This window comes from Scyliorhinus canicula, chromosome 7, assembly GCF_902713615.1.
Source record: "Scyliorhinus canicula chromosome 7, sScyCan1.1, whole genome shotgun sequence".
In the NCBI taxonomy this organism is placed as follows: domain Eukaryota; kingdom Metazoa; phylum Chordata; class Chondrichthyes; order Carcharhiniformes; family Scyliorhinidae; genus Scyliorhinus; species Scyliorhinus canicula.
Genome location: NC_052152.1, coordinates 71,505,393 through 71,527,245, shown reverse-complemented (window position 1 = coordinate 71,527,245; position 21,853 = coordinate 71,505,393).

The following is a 21,853-nucleotide window of genomic DNA, read 5'->3' as shown; positions in this document are numbered from 1 at the left end:
ATAGAGGTGCTTTGGGCTGCTAAAAATTCAGGTGCCTAGACCGCTCTGGAGGGGCCCTCCAGTACCCACCAGATAGGGTCGGCCGCATCGTTGTAGTGTGCTGCGTCCTGCACAATATAGCCCAGCAGAGGGGCGATGTGCCGCAGACAGAGGAGGGGGACGTGGAGGAGCAGCAGGACGAGGCACAGTTCTCCCCAGATGAGGAGGATGGGGGCAATGGTGTGGCCAGACGGGCTGGACATGGACAGGAGGCTGCCCACGGTTACCAACTGGGCCAGCGGGCACAGGACAGGCTGATAGCCGCCTGGTTCACTGACTAGGGGGAGTGGGAATCGCCGAGTATGGGCACAGACCGCACACCATGACACCAGCCAACCACCCTCACACCCACACTCACCCATCCACCACCAACACCCTCACCCCCCACCCACCCACCACCAACATCCTTACCCCCCACCCACCCACCACCAATACCCTCACCCCCGCCACTCACCCACCACCAACCACCCCCACCCCACCCACATGCACACCACCCCTCCATTGCACATCCACCTGCGGCACAACGGGCTGGGCTCACATGGTCGCTGGTGGAAGCGTGTCTACTGCAGGCCATGGAGGATGATGACAACCCGCTCTGCGATGAGCTCTGGACTCTACATCGTTGGACAATGTCTGACCCATGGCCACAGTACCACCCTCCACCCGGACCATCCCTGCATGAGGCCATGACACTGCAACGCACGGTCCCGTCCTCTGCCCGGGGGGATGGCGAGGGCGACCTGGGGGGGGGGGGGGGGGGAGGGGGCCACACTCACCTGGGGCCGACGTAATACCACCCCTCACACACACACTGGCGCTCAATGCACACGACACCCCCACATGCTTCGGACAGAGTGCAAAGGCAGCTTCTGTAGGTGTGAAAGTGATTTTAATAACATGATGTGGAGATGCCGGCGTTGGACTGGGGTGAGCACAGTAAGAAGTCTTACAACACCAGGTTAAAGTCCAACAGGTTTGTTTCAAACACGAGCTTTCGGAGCACGGCTCCTTCTTCAGGTGAATGGAAAGGCTTGTTCCAGAAATGTTTATATAGACACAGTCAGAGATGCCCCGGAATGCGAGCACCTGCAGGCAATCAAATCATCAAAGATGCAGAGAGAGAGGTAACTCCAGGGTAAAGAGGTGTGAATTGTCCCAAGCCAGTTCAGTCGGTAGGCCTCTGCAAGTCCAGGCTTGTTGGTGGGGGCCGAATGTAATGCGACATGAATCCCAGATCCCGGTTGAGTCCGCATTCATGCGTGCGGAACTTAGCTATAAGTTTTTGCTCAGCAATTTTGCGTTGTCGCGTCTCCTGAAGGCCTCCTTGTAGAATGCTGACCCGGAGATCAGAGGCTGAATGTCCTTGACTGCTGAAGTGTTCCCCAACTGGAAGGGAACAGTCCTGCCTGTTGATAGTCGCACGATGCCCGTTTATTCGTTGTCGCAGTGTCTGCATGGTCTCGCCAATGTACCACGCTTCGGGACATCCTTTCCTGCAGCGTATGAGGTAGACTACATTGGTCGAGTCGCACGAGTATGCGCCGCGTACCTGGTGGGTGGTGTTTCCACGTGTAATGGTGGTGTCCATGTCGATGATCTGGCATGTCTTGCAGAGATTACCCTGGCAGGGTTTTGTGGTGTTGTGGTTGCTGTTCTGAAGGCTGGGTAATTTGCTGCAAACAATGGTTTGTTTGAGGTTGCGCGGTTGTTTGAAGGCCAGTAGTGGGGGTGTGGGGATGACCTTGGCAAGATGTCCATCCTCGCTGATGATGTGTTGGAGGCTGCGAAGAAGATGTCGTAGTTTCTCCGCCCCAGGAAAGTACTGGACGACGAAGGGTACTCTGTCAGTGGTGTCCCGTGTTTGTCTTCTGAGGAGGTCGGTGCGGTTTTTTGCTGTGGCGCGGTGGAACTGTCGATCAATGAGTCGAGCGCCATATCCCGTTCGTACGAGGGCATCTTTCAGCATCTGTAGGTGTCTGTTGCGCTCCTCCTTGTCTGAGCAGATCTGTTGCGCTCCTCCTTGTCTGAGCAGATCTGTTGCGCTCCTCCTTGTCTGAGCAGATCTGTTGCGCTCCTCCTTGTCTGAGCAGAGACAAACAGTCTGGGAGCATCAGCGCCATTGCCCAGGTGCTGGCCAGCGTTACCCAGACACGTACTGGGATGGCCAACTCCCTGAGCTCCATGGCGGCAAACTTGCAGACTCTATATTTTAATAACAAACAGTCCATACACGTGCCCTGGCCCCTATAACTCGATTGTGCCCTGCACCCATGCCAATTTACTCAGTGTCTAATTGTTTGGCCTTATGGGCCCTTTGACTACGTCTAAGTGGTTTCCCAGACGGTACAGCAGAACTGGAGGTGGACGCCTGTGATTCTTACCCTGTGACTCGGGTTCCCTTTGGCGGCCGTTTCCTGGGCGGCCCGGCCTAGATGGGCCAGGCTGCGACTCGGGCGACTGGGATGGCGACTGGGATTGTGTCCTGCCCGTTGCCCACCAGATGCACCTGGGACGGAAGGGGGAGGGTCCAAGGTGTCGCGGCATTCCGGGACCTCCCCTCCAGGGGACCCGAGACGGGCCCCAGCACCTCCTCCTCGCTCGAGGTGCCCGATGGCCCCCGGGCTTCTACATGAGTCGTAGATGCGAACGGACCGACCATCCGACGCCCCCCAACACCTGGCGTTGCCAGTCCTGAAGGCTCTCCCTGGTATCGACAAGGGTCTGCAAGTTTGCCGCCATGGAGCTCAGGGAGTTGGCCATCCCAGTACGTGTCTGGGTAACGCTGGCCAGCACCTGGGCAATGGCACTGATGCTCCCAGCGATGGCCTGCTGAGACTGGGCCATTGCTTGCTGGGACTGGGCCACTGCCTGCAGAGACTGGGCCACTGCCTGCAGAGACTGGGCCATGGTGTGGAGTGCCTCTGCCATCTGCTGCTGGCTCTGGCTCATGGCTTCATGTGAGAGGGCAGCCATGTCCCGGGCCACAGATGCCGCCTGCACAAAAAGCCCCATACCTTGCATACTGCTTCCCATGTCTGACACCCGTGCGGTGTCAGCCTGGGTGGCACGTATGACTGGCACCACTCCCAGCTCCTGGACGTGGGTGCACTCCTCCTCCTGCATCTGCAGCCGCTGCAAGCCAGCCGTCACCCCCCTCGATCGTCCCTGGTTCCGTGACTGCAACGGGTCTATGGGTGGGTGTGGTAACTCCAGGAACCCGGGACAAATCTGGGCGGCAGATGGTTGCTGGGGCCGGCATGCCTTCCATCCGCCCAGCCCCTCTGCTGCTCCTACCTCCACCTGCTGTACCAGTACGGCTGTGTTGTGCGCACCAGTGAGTGTACCGGAAGCCCCATCGCTAAAGTAACCAACCGAGATGAGTGTCTCTGCGATGGTGGAGGGTGTTGGAGATAGCAGTGGCATTGTGTCGTGATCATCGACCCAGAGTCCATGGTCCCCTGGGGTGGCGGTTCCTGTCCACCCGTCCACTGTGTGTCGGTGTCATGTGTGTCGGTGTCCCAGGTAGGGCTGTCCTGGGTAGGGGTGTCCTGGGTAGTGGTGTCCTGGGTAGGGGTGTCCTGGGTAGGGGTGTCCTGGGTAGCGGTGTCCTGGGTAGGGGTGTCCTGCGTAGGGGTGTCCTGGCTGAGCTGCAACAGGGGCCTGTGACTGCCCCCCTCATCGCTGGGTGTCACACGACTGCGTCGCTGCACTCACACGAGACGGGGACATTATCTCCCTGGTGCTCCGTGCCTGTCCCTGTCTCATGGCCACCCTGGGGCGTCCTGGGGGCATTGCATGCTGGAGGGTCCGGGTCCCTCCCTGTCCCATGGCCACCCTGGGGCATCCTGGGGGCAGTCGGCATCCGCGGGGAGGAGGCCTCAATGTTTGGTCCTGCAATACACAATACAGCATGCATGGTTAGACACACAGGCGGTAATCAGGGGATATGGGGGATATGAGGGAGGAGGGATATGGGGAAGGGGGATATGGGGGAGGGGGGATATGGGGGATATGGGGGAGGGGATCTGGGGTAGATGGGGGATATGGGGAGGGGATATGGGGTAGATGGGGGATGGGGGATATGGGGAGGGGGTAAATGGGGGATATGGGGGAGGGGGGAGGGGAGATATGGGGGATATGGGGCAGGTGGGATATGAGGGAAGGGGGATGGGCCTTGGGAGGGGTCTCACTTGATGGTGCGCCCCGACATCTGCATCAGCAACCTCCCGGTCCTCGGGGATGCCTGCCAGTTCCAGGGCCCTCTCCTCATGAACGGTGAGTGGTCTCTCATCAACTGGGCCTCCTCCGGTCCTCTCACACTCCCTGTTGTTGTATGTGCACTTATCCTGTGGGGGATGGGTGGGTGGGTGGCAGGGATGAAGGGCAACAGTGTTAGGCAGGGATATACATGCAGGCCAGATGTTGTGCCCATATTGGCATAGGTGCGCAGCACATTAGGGTTAGGATTAGGGTTAGGGTTAGTTGCACCTTGGGGTGTGCCGCACATCCGGGAGGGGGGGGGGGTGGGGGTACTCACCCTGGCTGCCCTGACAAGGTCATTCACCTTCTTGAGGCACTGGGTGCCTGTCCTTGGTGTTACAGCCTCAGCCCTGACGTCCTCTACCACCTCCCTCCACAGGCGCCGGCTGAGGGGTGGGGCAACCCTGCGGCCAGGTCCGGGACACAGGGCTTCCCTCCTCTGCTCTACTGGGTCCAGGAGCACCTCAATGTCGCACTCCTGGAACCTCGGAGCTGCGCGGCGGGCGGCCATCTTGTCAGGTCTCCGGGGGGCGGGGGTGGTGCATCTTTTGTGCGGTGATGCCGCGCAGCGACTGCAGCAGGTGGATGGTGGCACGCCGCTACTAGCCCATTCCAGGCCGGAAAATTTGCGCCGTTTGTGGGGGGCCGACGCCGGAGTGATCCGTGCCGTTTTTGGCGCCGGGATCCGCCAATCACGCCGATTATGAGAATCCCACCCCTGGTCAGAAAACTTGGCTTGATTTCTGGAGAGAAACACAAGTTTTCAGTCAGAACCTGATACTTTGCCATGTTTTTTGAAAATTACACCCGAGGTTTATAATATTATGTTTGGTCCTAATGAAGTCAACCACTATGGAACAAGCCATTAAGAAAGTCAACAACATCTTTGCAGGATTCGGAAAACCGTGAATGACAACGGGCCACAATTTACAGCCCATGAGTTCGAACACTACTTGAAGATGTGTGGACTTTAACATATAAAGTCAGCCGCTTACCACCCAGCCACAAATGGTTTAGCTGAAAGCTTTGTCCAGTTCTTGAAGCATGCACTTAAAATTTCCAAGGATCAAGGTTCACTACGTTGCCGACAGGTTTTTACCAACAGACCGAATTACTACACAACTACACAAACTTTTTCAGCTTTGCTCTTGATGAAAAGGAATCTGAGGACCATCTTTGATTTACTCTTGCCAGAGGAGACCTCTGACATAGTGGAGAGAAATCAGTCACAGATCTTGAGACGAGAAAGTAACTCAAGGAAACGTTTGTTTCAACAAGAAGAGCAAGTGTTAGCACGCGGCTGCACCACTAGTGAGAATTGGGTCCCTGCAACGGTGTTGGCTCAGACTCCAATATCCTAGATGGTCCAAACAACAGATCAAGTCATGTGGAAACGCCATGTGGATCAATTGTTGTTTTTCACAGATCGGGGCTCTCATTAAAGATTATGTTCCATCTCTGTAGAACCAGCCTTGCTGACTCTATCAGTCCATGCCCTGCCAGAGTGACCCCGCAAAACATGCCTCCCGATTCTTGTTTGACAGAGGGTTAAAAGATCTGGCCAGAAAACTTAGAATCTCTACAGCACAGAAGGAGGCCATTCGGCCCGTCGAGTCTGCACCGAACATCTGAAGGACCAATCCCCACCCTATCCCTGTAACCCCACCTAACCTTTGGACACGAAGAGGCAATTTAACATGGCCAGTCCACCTAACCTGCACATCTTCGTACTGCAGGAGGAAACCAGAGCACCCAGAGGAAACCCACGCAGACACAGTGAGAATGTGCAAACTCCACACAGTCAGCCACCCAAAGTTGGAATCGAATCCAGATCCCTGCCACTATGAGGCACCAGTGCTAAGCACTATGCCACCATGACACCCTTGGCTCTGTTTCTGGAAAAAAACACATAGGTTTTCAATCAGAACCTGACGCTTTGCCTTTCTTTTAAAATTCTGCCACAGACAATGGGAGACAAAACTGTGCCACCAATAGATAGACTATTAGTCTCTGAAGTCCCGGGAAGGTGTTAACAATATCAGTTTATATATGGCACACTTTGAACTGTCTCATTATTTTCTGATATAAGGGAGATGGGAATTTAAAGGATAGTTAATTATTGATTCTACCTAGAGATAGGACCCACGTGATTCAAATTGCTGTGGATATGGGCCTTGAGAGAGTAACAGCCAATAGGAAGCCATCTGCAGGGTCAGGTTATAGGTTTTTCAAAAGATATCTCTGAAATGCACAGACAAGTCAATCTGCCAAAATCTAAGAAAGATAGAGGGTGAGAGAGGAAAGAGAGGCATCTATTTTCTATCGTCCACCATGCAGGAATGCGGGTGAGAAGTTGCTCAAATTGAAAAGACCATAAGTATTTGCAATGAGGTTGGCAGTTTCACCTAGCCTAAGCTAGAGAGAGAATCTCTGAGAAAAAAACGTTAATTGTGAAAAACAATTCTGGAGTTAAAAGTTACCAGGCTTGGAAAAGAAAAGAATGGAAGTAAGTCCTCAGGCGCTAAGCATTACTTCAGACTGGTTCTGGAACATTGAGTGTCTACTTAAAGGATAGTGTAAATCCCATAAAGTGGGATTTTAAATTATGTTAAAAGTAAAAGGGGCAAGTTCATCATAAAAACTCCTACAGTGTAGAAGGAAGCCATTCAGCCCATAAAGTCTGCACCGGCCCTTCGAAAGAGCAACCTACATAAGCCTATGCCTCCATCTATCCCCATAACACAGTAACCCTACATTAACATTTGGATGTTAAGGAGCAATTTTGTTTGGCAATCCTGACCTGCGCATCTTTAGTCTGTGGGAGGAAACAGGAATACCTGGAGTAAACCAATGCAGACACAGAGAGAAAATGCAAACTCCACACAGTCACCTGAGGCCGTAATTGAATCCGAGTCACTGGAGCTGTGAGGCAGCAGTGCTAACCACAGTGCCACTCTGCCACCCATGTTCAGGAATTTAAATTAAAAGTTGCCCACTGAAATTGTTTTTTGTCAATGTTGCTTTTAGTTTTCTTGTTCTTATAAAAGTCTTAAAATGTGTAATCTTGGTGTGCCATCCATTTCAGCCGTTCACTAGGTTTGAATTTATTTTTAGAAGCTATCAGATTTTATGGCGATTATAACACAGGCTACGACATTCTGGCCTTCCCTGGTGGGTTTTCCAGCGACGGAGGCAGTTTGTCATTGGCCGCCGAAGGGACCTTTAGTCCTGATGAAGTCAATGGCGATTTGCATTGTTTGCCGGCCATGCCTCCAGGAAAATGCAGTGGAAGGTCTCCTGTGGTGGGATCTGAAGATCCTGCCAGTGGGAAGGGTCAAATCCCACCCAGAGTCTTTACCAGGGAGGAAGATGCTGCCCAGGTCATGATGAAAAAATAAGTATTTCAGATACTTCAAGATTTTAAAATTGATAAGGAGGAACTCCTGCTTTCTATACTCAAAGTTCAAAAGGCACCGGGGAAAATAAAGAGGGAAGTGAGAGTGGAAATTACAAAGGCACTGGTCATAATTTCCTAATCTTCCATAGACTCATGGGTGATGCCAGAAGACTGGAGAATTGCAAATGTTACTCCCTTGTTCAAAAAAGGTGGTTTGGTAAGCCCAGCAATTAGAGGTCAAATAGCTTAACCTCAGAGGTGGGAAGGTTTTTAGAAAAAATGGTTGTGGTTTTCCATCCGTGCCCAGTCAATGGATTCTGGCTCACTCATCACATCCTTGGCGGCAGGTTGGAAAATCCTAATAAGTCTCAGCTAATAAGTCAGGACCATTCAGATTGTGGGACAATGGGTGGCACGGTAGCACTGATGCTTCGCAGCGCCAGGAACCCAGGTTTGATTCCCGGTTTGGGTCACTGTTTGTGTGAAGTCTGCACGTTCTCCCTGTGTCTGTGTGGGTTTCCTCCGGGTGCTCCGGTTTCCTCCCACAAGTCCCGAAAGTGCTTGTTAGGTGAATTAGACATTCTGAATTCTTCCTCAGTGTACCCGAAGAGGAGCTGGAGTGTGGTGACTCGGAGCTTTCCACAGTAACTCATTGCCGTGTTGATGTAAGCCTACTTGTAGCACGAATAAATATTATTAATTAAGGAAAGCCAGCATATTTTGTAAGGGCAAATTGTGTTTAACTAACTTACTTGACGTTTTTAATAAGTTGAGAGAGGGTTGATGAGAATAATGCAGAGTCGATGGCATTTAAAAAAGGCAGTTAATAAAGTGCTACACAATGTATTTGTGAGCAAAGTTTAATCTCATGGGATAAAACGGACAGTAGCAACATGAATACGGAATTGGCTGAGTGACAGGAAACAAAGTTTAGTGGCAAATTATTGTTTTTTGGTCTGGAGGAAGGTTTACAATGGAGTTGCCCAGGGATCAGTGTTAAGACCCCCTTCTCCTTCCAAACTATAATAATGACCTAAATCTTTGTGCACAGCACTCAATTTCAAAATTTGCAGATTATATAAAGGATGATAGTGTAGAACTTCAAAAGGACATGGTCAGTTTGGTAGAATGGGCGGTTTAGTGGCAAATTAAATTTAATACCGGAAATAATTCATTTTGGTAGTAAGAAAACGGAGAAAAAAATTAAATAAAGGCTACAATTCTAAAGGGGGTGAAGCAGATGAACCTGGGTATATATGTGAAAATGGCTGAACAGATTGAGGGAGCAATTAATAAAGCAAATAGCCTCCTGCGTTTTATCCATAGGTGCAGGGAGTGCAAATTCTTCAGTCTCAACTCGGATATTGCGTCCATTTCTGGCCACTACACTTAAGGAAGGATGTGAAGGTATGAGAAATTGTGCAGAAAATTGTTCCAGAGTTGAGGAACGACATGGTGGTGCAGTAGTTAGCACTGCTGCCTCACAGCGCCAGGGTCCAGGGCTCAGTTCCTACCTCGGGTGACTGTGGATTTTACACGTTCTCCCCGTGCCTGCATGGGTTTCCTCTGGGTGCTCCGGTTTCCTCCCATAGTCAAAGGATGTACAGGTTAGGTGGATTGGACCTGTTAAATTGCCCCTTACTGTCCAAAAGGTTAGGTGGGGTTATTGGGTTGCAGGGATTGGGTGATTCGTGGGCCTAGGTAGGGTGTTGTTTCAGAGGGTCAGTGCAGACTTGATAGGCCACATGGCCTCCTGCTGCACTGTAGTGATTCTTTGATTTTATGATTCTATGAACTTCGGTACATAGAGAATGAGGTAGAGAAGTTTGAGATGAGATTTGTTGGAGGTATTCAAAACCAAGCGTGGTCAGGGCAGTGTCAACAGGGAGAAATTGTTCCAATTGGCGAAAGGATTGAAAACCAAAGGGAAAAAATGTAAACAACTGGCAAAGGAAACAAAGGGGCCCTGAGGAAAACCTTTTCACATAGCGAGTAGTTAGGATCTGAAATGCAGTACCTGAGAGTGGGGTGGAGGGAGAGTCAATTTAAACTTTTAAAAGGGATCTTCATCTGCAAAGGAAATAAATTGCATTACTCGGAGGGAGGTGGGGAGAGGGGTGCCAGGAGGGCACTTGATGAATTGCTCCTTACGAGGGCCACCACAAACACAATGGACTGAATGGCCTCCTTCTGTGCTGTAACCATTCTATGTTTCTGTGATTCTATCACTGCTTTGCAAAATGACTGAAGGATGACTTGTGCCTATGCAACTGCACCCCAGCAAGGGAGTGATACCTGAAGAAGAGGAAGTGGATTGTGGGGAAAGAAAAACCAGCAGGTTCATCTTTGCAATGAATTTGCCTCTTTCAGTTAGTTTATTTATTTTTCTACATTCCTTGACAAAGTGGATAGACTGGGGATTGAAGCTCATTTCCATCTTGCTGATCTGTATGGATCAACTTCTTATTGAATAAACTTAGAATGGTAATATGAGGACTATGAATAAAATAATCCTTCTGAATTTGACTCAGATCTACTTGCATGCAAGTGCTATATCTGTAATTGATTTACTGAACACATTTACACGCAGATGAGCCCCTGCCTATCAAAGGAATTTTCGTCAAAATGCAAAAGATACTTACCAATTTTCTTTCAGATAGCAATATGTCTCCAATTGATTTCAGAAAGTTCTACTTAGCTATGAACCAATTTTCTTTTAAATATTGCCTTTGAAACTCCAAATTTATGAAAACCCAGTGAAGGAACCCACTGATTAGGTCCCTCCGCTGTGTAAAAAATAAAATCATACAAATCTTAGTTTCTGAAATACACTTTCCAAACATTTTTAATACACAGAATTTAATTACAGAGTGTAATCGATTATTGAACATATATTCTGAAAATTTTCTAAATTCTGATCTTTCCTACTCAATCTTTATTTCCATCTTTTGCTTCAAAGTGTCATCAAATAAACACAACCAATTGTTTTCTTGCAGTAAATTGAATGCTGCAGCGTATCTGTCGTGACATCATGGTTATGTTGTAATTTACCAACTGACCACTAGGAGTCTCATTAGTATATAAGTGAATGTTAGAGTCAAGTGACCTCGGTCACAAGACTGATTCGGGAGCTAGGAGAGAGATAGTGATTTGTGCATGTTCATACTGTTATTCATTTGTTGTTTTACATAAATTTGACCCACGGTTAATGCTAATAAATCATTCATAACTTTAGCTACAAGTGTTCTTGTAATATAAATCAGGCCACCCAACAAGAACATTAATGGTGACAGGATGGTATTAAACACTGAGAAAAAAACTATCACATCATCGAGTGAAGCCACGAGGCCCACAGAGAATTGAAGATTTTGGTGATTGCAAGAATTAACAACAGAGAGTCATTGAAGCCACCCATGAGTCTCAGATTTCATGGTAATGTGGACAGCAACTGGCATGTGTTTAAACAGCAATTTAATCTGTTTCTTACTGCAGTAAATTTAGGAGATCAATCAGATATGCATAAGGTAACAATGCTCCTCACAGCGGCAAGGCCAAAGCAATTGCTGTGTTTAATACGTTTAAATTTGCAAACAAATTTGTAAAAATGTTAATGAAGTAATTCAAAGATTTGATGAACATTGCACCCCAGAAAGAATTAAATTGATGAACGCTATGTATTTAGATCATGTTTACAGAAGAGTCCACAGATATTTCATCACTGATTTAAAGTTAAAAGTTAAAACCTGTACTTTTTTTCTGGTGGAACCTTCCATGATTCGGGACCAAATTGTGCTTGGTGTGAATGAAAATAAGCTGAGGGAACAGTTATGAAGGGAATTGGAGCTGTCTTTAGAACAAACAGTTAAGATTTGTCAGGCTCATAACCGAGCAGCACAGCATTCTAAAATGTTTCTCAGTAATGGCAGTGTCTTATAGTCATAGTCGTAGAATTTACAGTGCAGGAGGAGGACATTCGGCCCATCGAGTTTGCACCGACCCTTGGAAATAGCACCCTCCATCCTATCCCCTTAACCCAGTAATCCCACCTAACCATTTTTTAGACACTGAGGGGCAATTTAGCATGGTCAATCCACCTAATTTACCGAATTTCCCGAGAAAATGTACCATCCCGAGGAAACGGAGGACCGCTTTTTTGTTCTCTGGGGTCTTCATGGCATTGATTGCCAGCACCTTGGCAGTGTCAGGTTGCACACCCTGCTGTGAAATGTGGTCACCCAGAAATTTGATAGCGGACCTACCAAATGAGCATTTGGCCCTGTTGAGCTGGAGGCCACTTTCATGAATGCTCTATAAAACTTGTTTGAGGTGAGCGATGTGGCCCTCGGGCGTCGTGGACCAGATGATCACGTCATCCGCATAGACTCGCACCCCCTCAATGCCCTCCATCATTTGCTCCATTATTCGATGAAAGACTTCGGAAGCTGAAATGATGCCGAAAGGCATGCGGTTGTAGCACTACCTGCCGAACGGAATGTTAAACGTGCACAACTTCTGACTGGACTCGTCCAGCTGTATCTGCCTGAGCTCACGGGAGGCGTCCAGGCTGATAAAGAATTCGGCATGAGCCACCTCACAGGTTAAATCTTCACGCTTCGGGATCGGGTAGAGCTCTCCCACTATGTTGCGATTCAGGTCTTTAGGATCAATGCAAATGCGGAGTTCACCAGATGCTTTCTTGACACAGACCATGGAGCTGACCCAGTCTGTTGGTTCCATGATCTTTGAGATGATGCCCTGGTCTTGGAGCTCTCGTAATTGCATTTTCAGACGATCCTTGAGAGGAGCCGGCACCTGGCATGGTGCATGGATGACTCGGATGGCATTCGGTTTGAGCAATATCTTGTAGCGATATGAAGCATGCCCACCCCATCAAACATGTTGTGGTATTGCGTGAGAATGTCGTCCATCTTAGCCTGGAGATTCGCATTGGGCGAGGCAGCAGCTGGTGTCGAGGACACGGCATGGACCCGCTTGACCAGATTTAGGAGTTTGCATGAACGAGCACCGAGCAGGGATGCCTTGTCAGGCTGAACGATCTCGAATCGTAACGTCTCCTTGATTGCCTTGTGAGGTACACCTAGCTGACACGATCCACTGGCAGCTACGGCATTGCCATTGTAGTGAAGGAGCTGGCAGGCTGATGGAAGAATGCTAGGTTGGTCTCGGATGCTGTCGAGATCCGACTGTGATATGAGGTTTGCAGACGTGCCAATGTCCAATTTAAATCGGATGCAAGACTGGTTGACCGTGACTACAGCACACCACTCGTCGTCAAGATCCACACTCAGGATTGAAAGGTGGTTTGCAGGCGCGGTGGAGACCAGCTTGCGCGTGGTGATGATGCCCACCCGATATGGATACTCGAGGCAGTCAGCATCGGGGTCTGTTGGGCTGTCAGGATCAGAATCCTGCATGCCGTGTTGTACGCGGCGGACACGTCTGCGCTGCAGCTGGGGTCGCTGGCTGTTGCTCGGTGGAGTGAACCAGCAGAAGGCCGCGTAATGCCCAAGCTTTCCATTCTGTAGACATCACCATCCTTTGGCAGTATTGCTGCTTTAAATGGGCGGAGCCACAATTTGGACACGTCATGACGCTGACGTCAGTGCGTTCTTTGCGCCATCGCGCCTGCGCAGTGCGGTCGGCTGACGTTCGCACCTATGCATAAGGATCTTTGGCCTCTTCGTCCACGCGGTCGTGGCGCGCATGCGGGAAAAGCACGCGAAATGGACACTCTCCTCGATGCTCAGGCCTTGAATGTTTGGGATGGCCTGCACCCTTTCTGTCTCGTGGGAGGCCAGTTTTGCATTTTCTGCCGCCCTGATGCAGGAGTAACGATTTCTGGCATGCTCATGGACAATGCACGTTTTGATGGCGACGGAGAGGGTCAGCTGTTTGATTTTGAGGAGCTGCTCCCGGAGGGAGTCAGACTGGACCCCGAAAACGATCTGATCCCGGATCATGGAATCAGCCATCAAGTCATAATTACATGACTGCGCGAGAACGCGGAAATGGGTCAAGAAGGACTGAAAAGGTTCATCCTTACCCTAAAGCCTCCGTTGGAAGATGTACCGTTCAAAGCTCATTCACCTCAGTGTCGCAGCGGCTGTTCAATTTCAGCAGAACCGTCTTGAGCTTCATCTTATCTTCGCCATCGGCAAACGTGAGCGAGTTATAGACGTGGATAGGCACGATCCCCCGCAGTCGACATGACACATCAAGGTTTCTGGCAGCTAAAGCTAGAGGAACATAGCACAAAGTGCAACACTTTTAATCCGCCATTTGGATGGTATTGCTTTCTGAAAATGTCATTTAGCATAATTTCGGCATCAGAAATCTTTCAGCGTGTCATGGAGCAGATGATCGAAGGTGTACTTGTGTACATGGATGATATAATTCACCGACTGACCACCAGGAGTCTCATTAGTATATAAGTTAATGTTAGAGTCCAGTGATCTCAAATTGACTAGGGAGCTGCGAGAGAAATAGTGGTTTGTGCATGTTCATACTGTTATTCATCCCGTTATTTTGTATATATTTGACCCACAATTAATGTTTATAAATCGTTTTGAGCTTTAGCTACCAATGTTCTTGGAATATAAATCAGGCCATCTCACAAGAACATTACAGTATCAGTTTATGGTTTGAACACACTTAAATTAATTTCAGATAGAGTTTATTAGCATATTCAGCTCAGCAAAGAAATTGGAAAGTGAATTTCATCGATAGGCAAAGTAGCTGGTTGTACTCTCAATTAATGTTTATGGAGTACAAAAATGCTGAACTATTTTGTGCATGATCATTCTGAAATGCACAAGGGACAAATTATTCACATTGTAAAAAGATATGCAAGACGCTAAAAACTGTTGTACATGCGGTCAAATTTGTTTCCCTATGCACACCAAGCAAAAATATAGTTTTCTTCTCATTGTATTTGTCCTGTATGCAGAATATCTCAGAAGTCATCATTCTGAAGGAGCTGTTCATTTCTGATGTTGAAGTTGCTGCATGTTGTGTCACTGCATGTAGTATTAGCCTTTGGAAATGCAACAATAGTTTGTCAGGAGAGATAAATGTGATAAACGACAAAGTTAGATAGAAACAGGAATCCCATTTTCAGGTGTCTCTCAATATTTTTAAGATTACTCTGTTCAGATTTATAATCCTTCTCATTTTTGCTCAAAATTCAGAGGTAAGTAAAGTAACATTTATTTTGCCAGGCATTCTGTAATGCTGGTTTTGGAGAGCTGCTAGCAAAGGTACTGCCCACCTCAGAGCAAATCAATCTTGCAGTGGCGATCCTTATTTGCCTATGTGCCTAATTGTTTGATTCAGGCATGGGTAAAGGCTGCTACCTAATTTTTCTTATCCAAAAGAGTCCATAGAATAGAATCCATTGAATTCCTACAGTGCAAAAGGAGGCCATTTGGCCCATCATGTCTGCACCGTCCCTCCAAAAGAGCACCCTACCTAGGCCCACTCCCCAGCCCATAACCCCACCTAACATTTGGAACTTTGGACTGTGGGAGGAAACCGGAGCACCCGGAGGGATACCACACAGACACGGGAGAAATGCAGACTCCACACAGACAGTCACTCAAGTCTGGAATTGAACCCAGGTCCCTGGCGCTGTGAGGCAGCAGTGCTAATCACCTCGGTCTCATATGACCACTGAAAAGTGTTAGCAAGCTTCCTGCTACTATTTTGCAGATTTGTGAGACTCTTTTCCGCCTTGATTTCCAGACCACCAAATCCCTAATTCCTGTTAAATAATTTTTTGCACTTCAGCATATAATCCCCAGTGAAAAATACGAATGATGTTGTGTTGACTAACATCTTGTTTATACAAATGCAGTACATAGTATATACAAAAATAAGTGGGGAGATTTTTACGAACAGCTGGTTTGAACAAGTGATTTGGGTAGTTTTTCCACCCAATAGCATCATTCTGAGGCTCAGTGAATCTGCTAGAGCTTATTAACATATCATTCACAAGCTGCCACCGATTGTGTTGGGAACTGGCAGCATGCATACTTGCAAGACATGATTTGTGGTGCGCTGCTGAGATCAATATAAAGCAAGAAAATAACTTTAAAAGGAATATTGAATTCATAAAGGTCTCTGCGGTGCCTGAAAATATCATAGTTTGGATGTCATTTAATCATGGTATGCAAGCTAACTTGGTGCAGGTTGCAATCGAGTTGCTTCTCTCATCAAATCTTTATCTGATCTGGTCCACAATTTAACACTTAATTTACGTAGGTGAAATATGCTGTTTGAGTTCTGTAGCATAAGATAGCTGAGCAGACTCCAGGAGCATGGTGACCTTTTCACTGTTGCCCTGATTTTTTGTCAAATCCAATCAACTGGGGAGCACTTTAAAAATGTTGGGGGGGTCTGATTCCCACTCTCATTCCCATTTGTGCTGGTACAGAATAAGGGTGCAGATAGCCAGTTAACATACAACAACCCAATCCTTGCTGACTCCATTGCGGGATTGAGCAGTCCAACACCTTGCAATATTTGTAGAGGTGGTCCCCTACTAGAGAATGCATGGTTACAGCATCTAAGAGGTGTCATGAAACATGGACACCCTATCCCATGTGGGGAAGCAAATAAAGCCAGTCATCTGTTCCTGCAATATTTTCATTAACAGGCTTTGAAATGCTAAAAAATGCCTGTTCTTCCATTTTCATTAGTTGCATGCTTTTTTGTATGTTAGATGTGTTTATAATGCGGTGATTAATTGTTGGACTCTATCCTGAAAAGGTCCTGCATTATGTAAATAGTAAATATTGAGATGTATTAGATTAACTTTCTCATTCACAAAGTGTTATTAGGCATTCAAAGCTGAAGAAAACAGTGCTTGGGCACTCTAAGCAACATGATATGAAGTGAAAGCCTGCAAAGCACTTCAATTAAAAAAAAATTCTGCAGCTTTCACTCCGAGGAAAGGAAAAACAGCATCTGCTCCCGCTCATTGATTGACAGGCCATCTGGTGTTGCTCAGAAAATATGTATTTTTTCTGGCTTCAATAGGTTCCATTTCTTTTAGTATTTGTGACATTTGGTTTTATAACTAGGACTCACTTTCAAAACTCCAGAACCACTTACCTCAGCAGGGCACTGTAGACAGTTTTATTCACAAATTTAAGAGGTTATTAAACGATTATTTGTCTTTGATGGGGTTAGTGAATAGATGTTTGTTTTCCAACAAATTGACCAGTTCATGCAATTTATTGTTTTTAATCGAATATAAGTTTTTTTCAGTATAAATTCTTTTGACTGATAGCTCTATTAGAGTGATCAAAGTTTTTGTTAAGTCACTTGAAAGAGTTAGTTCCTGGTCGGCACGGTGGCACAGTGGTTAGCACAGCTGCCTCACAGCACCAAGGACCCAGGTTTGATCCCGGTCCCGGGTCACTGTTTGTGTGGAGTTTGGATATTCTCACCGTGTCTGCATAGGTCTCACCCCCACAACCCAAAGACGTACAGAGGAGGTAGATTGGACACCTTAAAATTGCCCCTTGATTGGAAAAAAAATGAGAGATAGTTCTTGAGGTCTGCTCATAGTTGTAAGCTGAGAGTCAACATTTGAGTGCATGTTATCAAGGAGCCATAGCAAAACTAAAATCAAAAGGAATCAGGTGAAAAAACACTTCACTGGTTAGTGCAAAGGAAGATAATTGTGTTTAAAAGCAAATTACCATGGATGTTGGAATCTGAAGCAAAAACAGAAAGTACTAGACAATCTCAGCAGGTCTGCCAGCATCTGTAGAGAGAGAAGGTAACTGAAGCCTGCATACTTGCAGGACATGATTTGTGGTGTGCTTGCTGAGGTCTATATGAAGCAAGAAAGCACCTTTAAAGAGAATATTACATTCACAAAGGTCTCTGCATTTCCTTTATAACCCAGCTCTTGCCGTGTATTTATCATGCCCTCTGACATTCCCCTCTCTGAGGCTGAACTTCCTTTACTCAACAAAACACTCAGCTTCATCCCCTTACGCCCCTACCTCAACGGATTTCAGGCTCGACACGATGCTGAACTCTTCTTCCGCTGCCTTTGTCTTCATGGACTTTAGCAAGGCCTTTGACAAGACGCCGCATGGTAGGTTGTTGCATAAGGTTAAATCTCATTGAATCCAGGGTGAGGTAGCCAATTGGAAACAAATTGACTTGATGACAGAAGACAAAGAGTGGTTGTCGAAGGTTCTTTTTCAAACTGGAGGCTGTGACCAGCAGTGTGCCTCAGGGATCAGTGCTGGGTGCACTGTTATTTGTAATTTATATTGATGATTTGGACGAGAATTTAGGAGGCATGGTTAGTGCATTTGCAGATGACACCAAGATTGGTGGCATAGTGGAAAGTGAAGGAGGTTATCTAGAATTTGAATTTAAATGGGATCTTGATGAATTAGGCCAGTGGGCCGATGAAAGGTAGATGGAGTTTGTGTTAGATAAATCTGAGTTGATGCTTTTTGCCAGATCAAATCGGGGCAGGACCTACTCAGTTAATGGTAGGGTGTTGGGGAGAGTTACAGAACAAAGAGATCTAGGAGTACAGGTTCATAGCTCCTTGAAAGTGAAGTCACAGGTGGATTGGGTGGTGAAAAAGGGATTCAGCATGCTTGGTTCAATTGGTCAGAGCATTGAAGACAGGTGTCGGGGCGTCTTGTTGAAATTGTACAAGACAGTAAGGCCACACTTGGAACTGTGTACAGTTCTGGTCACCCTATTATAGAAAGGATATTATTAATCTAGAGAGAATGCAGAAAAGATTTACTAGGATGCTACCGGAACTTGATGGTTTGACTTATAAGGGGAGACTGGATAGACTGGGACTTTTCTCCCTGGAGAGTCGGAGGCTTAGGGATGATCTTATTGAGATCGATAAAATAATGAGGGGCATTGATAAGGTAGATAATTAACTGGTGGATTTCTCCGTCCCGCCGCACGAGTGGGGATTTTCCATTTCGCCAGCTGGTCAATGGGGTTTCTCATTGTGGGGCAGCCCCACGCCGTAGGGAAATGCAAGGGCTGCTGACAAAATGGAGAATCCCGACGGCAGAGAATTCAGACCAACATCTTTGACCAAAGGTAGGGGAGTCTAAAACGAGAGTCGGAAACAATCAACCAATTAATGAGCAACTCAAAGTGCAACTTGCAACAACTTCTGAAGAAGTACGAGAAGGTGTTTGAAGGTGGCATTGTCTCCAGGGAGTAGACTCGGAAGATGGAACATTGGAGCGGTGAGTGTATCAAATAACTTATCTCGGGGATTCGTAGCCCAGTCTCCAAAACACACTTTTGAATTATGATTATTGATTTGAACTACTTGAACACTTGTGGTTTTTCCTTTTCCCAATTGGATTTCAAATTCAAATTTCTGGGTTCTCTCGGAGTGGGGAGGCCACTTCTAATCGAGTCCCGGCGGAGTCGCCACTAAATGTTGCTCGTTCTGGGTGAGTGTGCTTAACACTCAATTTGGCTCTGTTTCGTTACTTAGCTTTGGAGTCGCCAGGTATCGTTAAGATACCGCCACAAGTTTCAAGGTCAAGTTCAAAGCAATAAAACCATACACCAATTAGTAAGTTCAAACAAGACACGTTTATTATATTACAGTAATCTACTTAATCATGCATATAAACTATAAGACTAGGCTAATCCTACCACTACTAGGCCAAATACTTATCTGGATAAGGGGACTGCCGGATCAGGGAACAACGGCTTCTAGCTTTGTCCGGGGTCCGCAGGCTTCCAGTGGTTATGGTCTAAAGGGGTCAGGAGTGTCTATTCCCGTAGCGTGCGTTGTGACACTTACTTGTTGGCGGCTGCTTTTCCAGACCTCTCCTCCACAAGGTTCTTCTGCTGCAACGGTGTTCTGCTGGGAGGGTTAGCTGGTCAAGGAGAGGCTGGCAGAGAGCTGGTCGAGGAGAGGCTGGCAGAGAGCTGGTCGAGGACAGGCTGGCAGAGAGAGCGAGCTGGGGTCGCGTTCTCTGTCTTGTGCTCCTCTCAGGGTCTTGCGCCCACCTGGGCGGACCCTCTATACTCTTGTAATCGATTGAGTCTCTTCCCAATCGATTGATTCGAATTCCCCAGTAGCGGGGCAATTCCTCGATCACTGGGCGGTTCTTGGGACTTATTGTTTTGGGCTTCTTTGGCACCGAAAAGTTTTTCCTTCCATTCAATGTATCGATTAGTGTTAACTTGTGTCTTTTGTGCCTGGGGATCGCCCGGTATCGCCTCATTAATATGCTAACTGTTTCTTTTCGTAGTGCTGTCTGGTTTCAGCCACAGCCAAACTGGTTTCTGCAGCAGTCCAAATATACAAGCACTCTGCAAGCTGCTTGCTTTTTACAACCTGTCCAATTTTCCCTGCATTCCTTGCAATCTTCCATTTTGTGTTGGGCAGTGGTCACCCCAGGTGGCTACAGGAGTTATCTGGACGCTTTGTTTCAGGAGGCAGTCACACCCCACAGATTAAGCAACTGAACTTCTGCCACTGGTCAGGGGCAGCATGGTGTGACTGCCAGTGAGGCAGGTAGACAAATCTTGAATTCAGAAATAGAGGAGCCTCAGCTCTTGACCGTGTCCAACAGATATGAGGTACTTGCTCCCTGTGTGGATGAGGAGAAAGACAGTAGGGAGGATGAGCGAGCTGACCTCTGCAGTGTGGTACTGGAGGCCATTCAAGTGGGGAGAGCAAAAAGGCAAGTGGTAGTTGTAGGGGATTCTATAATTAAGGGAACTGATAGCATTTTTGCAAGCAGGATCAAGAGGCCTCCATGGTATGTTGCCTGCCCGGGGACAGGGTGAGGGGCATCGCAAACTGGATTGAAAGGATATTGAAGTGGGAGGGGGAGGATCCGGTTGTTCTGGTTCATATTGGGACAAACAACATGGGCAAGACTATGAAAGAGGACCTGTTTGGGGATTATCAGGAACTAGGAACAAAATTAAAGAACAGGTCCTCAAGGGTTATAATCTCTGGAGTATTACCAGAGCCACGTTCAAGTTAGCATAGGGTTGAGTAAATTAGCGAAATAAACATGTGGCTAAAGGAATGGTGTGGGAAAGAAGGGATTCATGTCATGGGGCACTGGCATCAGTGTTGGTACAGGAGGGATCTGTACAGTTGGGTACAGACCTGAACCGATCTGGGACCAGTGTTTGAGCAGAAAGGATAAATAGAGCGGTCACAAGGACTTTAACTAGCAACAAGGGGAAAGTAAACGTAACAAATCAAAATGTAAGGTGACTGTGGGAGTGAAAGTTGGGGATGAGGCTGAGTGTTATCAGAGATTAATAAAGGAGGTCAGAATGTGCAAAAAGCGTAGTGCACAAGAAAATCCTGCAAGGGAAACCCAAATTAGGAGGACATATTTAAAAACCTTGTACCTAAATGCACGCAGTATTCAGAATAAGATCAATGAGCTGATGGCACACATAGAGACAAATGGGTATGATTTGGTGGGGATTACTCAAACATGTTTGCAGGAGGAATAGAACTGGGAGTTGAATATCCAAGGCTACTCACTAGTCAGACAGGATAGACAGATGGAACAGGAGGTGGAGTTGCTTTATTGGTTAAAGATGACATCAAGGCTGTATTAAGAAATTATATTGGCACTGAGGGCCAAAAAGGTGAATCGAACTGGGTGGAAATAAAAAACAAGGAAAAGAAAAACTCCCTGGTATGAGTAATTTACAGGCTCCTGAGCAATACTTCCAAATTGGGCATAGTATGAACTGGAAATAATGAGGACTTGTGAGAAGGGCACAATCGTAATCATGGGATTTTAACATGCAAATTGACTGGATTAATCAAATTGGCAAGGATAGCCTTGAGGGCAATTTCATCGAGTGTATGATGGATTGTTGTTTCGAGAAATATGTTATGGAGCCAACCAGGGAGCAGGCTCTGTTAGATTTTGTATTATGTAATGAAGAAGGGTTGATAAATAGCCTTATCGTTAAGCATCCTCTTGGAAGGAGTGATCACAGCATGTAGAATTTCAAATTCAGATTGAGCGAGAGAAGATAGAGTGCCATACTAGAGTTTTAACATTGGGCAGAGGTAATTATACAGGCCTGAAGAAAGAGTTGGCCCAAGTAGACTGGGCACAAATAATTGAG